The sequence below is a fragment of the Pavona decussata genome, unplaced genomic scaffold (assembly GCF_977016875.1).
Source record: "Pavona decussata unplaced genomic scaffold, jaPavDecu1.1 SCAFFOLD_137, whole genome shotgun sequence".
NCBI classification, from domain to species: domain Eukaryota; kingdom Metazoa; phylum Cnidaria; class Anthozoa; order Scleractinia; family Agariciidae; genus Pavona; species Pavona decussata.
In genome coordinates this window covers 280,268-287,577 of record NW_028145550.1, presented here as the reverse complement: position 1 = coordinate 287,577, position 7,310 = coordinate 280,268, and the positions used below count along the sequence as shown (strand labels likewise).

The window sequence follows — 7,310 nt, the reverse complement described above, 5'->3', positions numbered from 1 at the left end:
ATGAAAACAACACTTACTTTATATACAACAGCGAAAACCTCGTGTAATTTTCTGCTTTACAAAGCAGCTGCCAAGTTGAGTTAAGGGAACTTCAAATTAACACCGAGTTGACTAAAAATAATTCTGCTCTCAAACCTTTCATTGATCGCTGAAAGATTATCAGTCACGAGGTTAAACAAAACAGGAAACTGTTTCTTTCAATTCTCATAGTTCAAAGTTTTTTCTCCGGTATCGCAACATCAGCTGATGTCTATAAAAAAGTTGCTAACAAACCTCAAACGCTTGGCGTGATGCGATTGGTCGCTAGCAACTTAAGTATTATTCCGGTGAAACGACGCGGCAATAGAATTGTAAAGTTTTAATAAAAACAATAGACCACTGACGCGCTTCTTAAGCTAAAACGGACGCGATAAAAGTTGTAGCTGTTGAAATATATAGCTCGAAAGATAGATCACATCCGCGTGGGTTTAATTTATGGTGGATCCGCATGAAAGCGCTATTAATCACAGTAATGGTTACTAAAAATGTCTAAAGTGTTTGTTTCATTTCGTCATTGATGGCCAAACACACGATCTTACTTGTTTCCAGGTGTATTTTAACAAAACTGTTGTGTGTTTACAAGCCTTATCATTCCATTGCTTTCCTTTGTAGGTTTTCTTTTTACGTTAATTAAAAAACAATTAATAGCCAAACATTCCATTAAATTTTAATGGAAGTCCTTTCAGTACAAGACAAAGTCGCGAACGCCTCTTTAACTCATTAAAAAAACATTTAAATAGCGACGCGAGCAAAGTGTATAAAAAGCAACATTTATTAGTAAACTTCGCACGTGGCGCATATCCTCTCAGAAGAATCTACACTCCGAACCTGCTGATCTTTGCTGTTCGCTGCAATGAAGAAGTTCTCGTGTTCACTGGCTTTTCTTTGTCTTTTGGTCTCTAGCTTGCTGTTGGTTGGTTATCAAGAAGTTGAGGCGTTCGCTGTATGGACAAAAAACACCCGTGGTCGCAGAGAAATGTTGCCTGGGAAGACAGAGGTAAAATTACCGTATCACTGTCAGCAGTTAAACAGTTTTGTGTAATAAGTTTCGGTTTCGCACATATTGCTGACATTTGTGAATTTGAGTTAAGCTACGATTAATTCCGCTTGTGTAGGCATTCGTTGACAAATATGAAGATCAGTAATTCGACTTTTCAAAGACGTTTGCATTACACGTTGCTTTAGGTTATTCTCTTTTATTCTAAGAAATTGCGAGGAGCTACACACAATCCGGTACAGTATCCGAGTAGTATGAACAGAGCATTACATTTACCAGTTGCGATCAGTACTTTGATATTACCTCTTTCATAAGCACTGTCTCGCGGTTCATGCATTGGCACTCAGTAAGAAAAACAAATCTTTTCTCCTTACTTTTGCCGTCGAGTCAAACACAGTCTAAACTGGTGTTTTAACAGATAAATGTATGAAAACGAAAAGAAAAAATAAAAGAAACAAGAAAATGCGCACAAACACAACGAAATATTCTTCCAGTTGCCGAAGTGATCAGTTGTCTGCAGGAAGCAATGAACGCAACTTTGAAAAATTCAAAGGGCGCGTTCTTTTGCCAGGACTATAGACTTTTATTAAGGTAATTTAAAAATTTCATATAAGCTACGCAACAAAAAACCATTCACATTACTGGAAAGAGCTCCTCGAAATTAGCAAAACGGCCAATTTTGAGAGTCTTAATTGTCTACTAAAACACTGAGGGAAGATTTAGTTCAATCCGTGTATATTCAGGAATTTTAGCGGCAGATCTAGAAGTTTTTATGAAGACAGGCAAAACTTGCCCGTTGACATCAAACGTCTATAAAAATGTCAGACTTGAACAAAATTTTATCTTCGAAATAGTTTAAAAGAGAAAGCTCTCGAACTCTGCCTTTTCTGACTAATTGAAGTTTCTCTTTTTAGCAGGGACGATGGCTTTTTTTGTTCATCCTGGCCGACTAAATCAAAATTTTAAATTATCGCGATAAAGGGGAATTCACAGAATAGACGGTATTCATGTTTTTTGGGGGACGTAGTTTACTTATAGGATAAGGGAAATTGTGTTCTTTTGAGAAGGTTTTCGGTTTAACGAGAATAGGGTTAAATGGATTCTTTTGGGAAGTAATATTCCATGCATTATGTTGTTCCTGAACCGGAATAAGAATAGCCAAGATTTTTTCAAAAGAATGCACCTGAGGTTAAATTAAAATAGTTTTTCTGCCACAGTTTCTCAGTACATGCGTTTTGATCCAGTTCCATTAACTCTATGATGCGTTTCCAAGAATTAACACAAGCACAAGCTAAAGAATTCTACAAATCTTCAGAACCGCAAACGGCTAGTAAGAGAATAGTGTTCCCAGCCTTTGTTTTCAAAAAAATTTAACGGACTTACATAGTGTTAATACTTGTATCTCCAGCAAAAGGCAGGTTCACCTATTTTAGTGTAACAAACAGCGTCCCCGGCGAGTGTTGCACAGTATATTTTAGTCACGAATTCTTAAAACACTCTAGGATTTTATCAGAAGACTTAGGGTGAGTTCGATTTTACCCTATTCCGGAACAAGGATGTCCAAAAATCCCTCATCAGAGGCTTTTGGAATAACTGGAGTATAAAATCACTCTTAAATTATCATGTGTCAGCGAAAGTTTGCAGAAATGTCTTCCCAAATTTACTTGAAAAGAGAAATGCAGCAGCTATTCCGCTTATTCTTAATCCAGAATACACTCTCTTCTTTTTTTAAAGAACCCGACTTTTTTGTAAAACCGTTGCGGCTGAGATTAACTAAAATTTAAGAACATACTAAGAACATTACCCAGGCTGAGAGTCAGCTAAGACGTTTTCATTTCGAAAAAGTGTTAATTTTTTTAAAATGAACATTATAAATACGGATAAAATAGTACATGTAAAACTCCATTCTATATTGTCCAATTAACCCAAATAATAGGTGTCTTGATCACGTCCGCATTGATTTATTGAAATACTATAACAGGTAACTTAAGAACATTTTAAGAACTTTTCACGCTCAAATAGCCAAAAATAATAAGAACGCTCAGCCTCAGCCTCAAAATTAGACGTTCTTATAAAATAAAATAAAAAAGAGTGTACAGTTATCGAACGCAACATTATAGGCTTACAAATACATCACCCGAATCAAATCAAGCCATGAACTTTGGATAAAAAGGGGATAAATTATACAAAAATGTGTCACTCATATTAATATCAAACAAAAGTTCTACTTTTGTTGATATGATGACGTGGTTTGTCCTTTGTCGGTTCTATTTTCAGTCGGATCTTCATCGAAGAAGAAACATTTGCGAGGCGGCTCGTTTAATGAAATGCCAAGAAGAAGATAATCCCGCCAAGACATCATCAAGGAACCGACTGCCAGTCATATGACGCCGTTATACAGAAACCTGTAAAACTGACATATTTTTAAATAATAACCTAACAACAATGTAGCTATTAAAACAATGTTGACTATAAGCTTCCCCTTTTCGTCAATAAAATAAAAGCTTTCAATTTGGCGTTGTTCCGGTCCTCCGTTATCTTGTTATCTTGCATGCCGTTTGTTCTTCCTAACTGCATATCTCATTTTTGGAACTCAAAAAGCGGCACGTTATAAAAATAGAAAAGAAAACAGATGGGGAAAATTTTCACTGGGATAAGTGCAGTTTAGAAACCACTCTACCTCATTAATTTGTTTTTCGTCCATTTATATTTAGTGCGAGAGTTTGACAGCTAACGGATAAATTAAGGACGGTGCCTACTATTGTTGCTGCGCATACGATCTGCGCATCTCGAGATACTCGGATTTTCTATGGGTGGTGCCTACTGATACAGGGATATTTTTGCACGGTTTAAAACTATACAGAGAAATTATCTCGAAAGAAAACTGGGGGTAACCATACATTTTTTAAGCTTCAATTTAGGAAAAAAATCCCATACATTGCTTTATATTTTGGCGCTTTTTAGAGATATTATTGCTTAATTATCTCTGAAAAACGCGTGGTTACCCCTAATTTCCTTTTTGGATTTCCATAGCCCTTGATAAGATCTGCTTTTTCCGCATAGTCATAAACCGCACAAAAAATACTCCGGTATTACTAGGCACCGTCTCTAAAAGGTACGGGGAGATCTTCGTTCATACCTTTAGTTTGTCATTACCATACTGATTGACATAGAGCGCTCTTCAATTGAGTGTCGAAAGTAAGTTTGTAATTGCTTTGGTTTTGCTTTACTTCGCTATGTGAGCGAAATTCGCGCCACTTTTTCAACCAATAAGAAGCAAAACCAAAACCAATCGTGCCTCGTGCGCACGCGTTTTCCCGCGCTTGGCGCGGGTTACTTGTATTTGCTTCGAGTTATGATTGGTTCATTGCGCTGTTTGCTTCGCTTATGATTGGTCAGAGTAATTGTTTTGGGTTTGGTTTTACGACAGTCAAATGAAAAACGCTCTAAATTACAAATATATCGGTAGATAAATGCGCCTCATAAATTGAAAGAGCTTGGCAAACTAGTACTCTCTGAAAAGTTGAACGTGTTATGTTGAATTGACCACCGCCTGTTAAATTACCATATTTACTCGATTAACCGTCCTGGGCGCTTATTTAATTTTGGGCCTATTTTGGGCGCTTATTCGAGGGTAGGCGCTTATAATATTCCCAACATTTTCAGCAAGCGAGGACATTTTGAGAGAATTGCAAAACAATGCATAACAAGTTTATTTCGCTTCAACAAGACAAAACAAAGTGCAAAAGCTATCATAAAGAAGGCATAAACAATATAAAAGTTCGTTGACCACCGTATCTAAAACAAATTTTGGAACACTACTGACGCTCCTCTTACTTCGCGATCGGATAGCGCAAGTACAGAAATGTGTTTTTTTTTTTTTAATTGGAAGGGGGGTGGGGTGGGCGCTTTATTCGAAGGTCCGCGCTTAATCGAATAAATACGGTAGGTCAGTTGGTTGAGTATCAGACTGTGGAGCGGTAGGCCTGGGTTCGATTCCCGGCGGGACCAACACCCAGGGGAAAAGGTTAGAATTTGTCGTCTTCTCGATAAGGACGAAAACCCGTAGGCCTTGTCTCACATTACTTCAATCTGACTCTTTGGGAGGTAAAAGAACTACTAAGGACATAATAAATCTCTGCCAGTGACCATCCCTAGTGTCTATCTCAAATTCACATTCACGTAGCTGGTGAGAACAAAATCTCGGCTGCGCTTCGATTTTTTTTTTAACCAATTTCAAGGCGTTTAGAAATCAGAGGAAACAGACTTCCTCATCTTCAGTGATAATAATTATTAACTGAGAAAGGAACATTAAAGAGGAAATTGTCACCTATTTTCAGTGGGAATTTATGTAGCTATCCAAGAAGCATATGCAACATTGTGCGTGGGGAACTTTAGAAGACTACTTGTGGCGTAGTTTACAGTCAATGAAGTAAAGTTATGAATGCCCCCTAGCTAATGTGAATGTGAGTTTGAGGTACAGTCGAACCTCCCATTTCGAATAAACGATTGTGTGAAGGTGCAATTGATTGTGCGTCTCCATGCAAGTTGCATTATCGTATGTCTCTAATACTCCATTGATTGTCATACTATGCAATTGATTTTCTAATGACGTTAATTATGAACCTTTGCGCGAGATTGAAAGTGTATTTGTTATCTTTGATTGTCCAAAGGTGCAATTGATCATCCGTTGACGCTATTGAATATTAATACATAAGCAAATAGCGTTATTGAAAGTTCGTTCGCGTTAATAAAGTTCATGGAAGTGCTAATGAACGTATATTTCTCGTATAGTTTCAACTGTTGGCGTAAATGAATGTATATTTTGCGTAAATGAACAGCAAAAGGTGTAATTTATAAAAATGTTATGTTAGGCAGCTCTTTACGTTCAATGTTACTTAACCTAATAATAAAAACAGAAATATGTATGAAAACCAATTAGCAGCCCCACAGGTTCATTTAGCTTGCCTTATTAATAACTGAAAAAGATCTAGTCAAATTCAATATTCCTCATGACGTTTGAAATATCCCTCTCCGACGAATGTGAATTGGATGTGAAACGACTGTCTTGGCGACATCTTGATAACCAGCTATCAGCAAAGCTGAAACAAAGAAACAAAGGAAAATCAGCGAGGACGATATTTTTTTTATAGCGACAAAAACCGTTCGCGGACTAGAGTTTTGGAGAAGAAAAATTTTATGTGCACACTGAGTTTACTGGTAACGGTTGAGTTTGATACAGTTCGCTCGCTTTGTTATTTAAACTGCATGTCAGGCTTCTTTTCTAATTAGCTGTGTAGGGTCAAGAATTTCTTTTTACCGCTTGTCTCTTTTATAAAAGGCCTTTTAATAATTAAAGCAAAACGGCAATTAAGGAAAAAACACAGAAAAGTGTTTAAATCACTCGACAGTTTATGCTGTTCCATCTGCGAACACGTTTGCCAGTTTAACACTCAATATTAGTGCACACAATGGGACTCACCAAAAACGACTTTTTACTAACCAGCTGTTTTAAAAATTCGTTCCTTTTCTTTTATCTTTTTAAATAAAAGAATCCCTGCGAATGATGCTGAGTTTACCGATTCCCAAACTTTTATTCTGTTTTCTAAAGTTGTATTTATGAAGTATAACGTTTCTCACATTATGGGTAGCTATTATGGGTAGCTATTATGGGTAATCAGTCCTTTTGAAAGCCACCAATCGGTACTGGAAGCTATATGTCTGTGTTATCGGTGAGAAAACGTGAAAATTTTACATTGTGTTAAAACTGCTTCTGCAACCACGGTGGGGTGGGGGGAGGGGGTGGGAATAGGCATCTGGATGGTCAGTTTTGTACTTAAAGTGATTCGGTTTCAAATAAAAGGGTTCCATGGGATTTTCTTTTCTTTTTATGGTCAAAGGGCGAAATATTTAATCTATAGTTCTCCCGCACTAATAATTTAAAATTGGCTAAATAGCGAGTATGGACCTTTGAATATAGCTCAGCTGCCTGCCTCAACTTATGACTTTTTCTCTTAAGACAAATTAATATCTCAGCGTGATGAGTTAGCCCGTATGACATAATTTTGCTCTCCCGGTTTGATCGATGCATTGGACATTTGCCCAAACATGGTGCCGAAATAAGGCCATAAACGATTAACGTGCGTCAAATTGCCGGTTATACTGAAGCGGAGATATTACTGACGTCAGCCACTGTGGCAACCGGAGGACCAAAAAGAGTGTTTAATATATAAACAGGTATATTCCCTTTTGCAAAAGCTTCGCGGATTGCGTG

The 7,310-nt window shown here is 37.2% G+C and overlaps 1 long non-coding RNA gene across 1 annotated transcript; it reads left to right on the top strand.

Annotated features, from left to right (window-relative positions):
- LOC146467150 (uncharacterized) lies at positions 1–3,557 on the top strand. Its single transcript, XR_014867788.1, has 2 exons — positions 1–1,036; positions 3,314–3,557. It is a non-coding gene; the product is annotated as an uncharacterized LOC146467150 (long non-coding RNA).
- Positions 3,558–7,310: the final 3,753 nt, after the last annotated feature.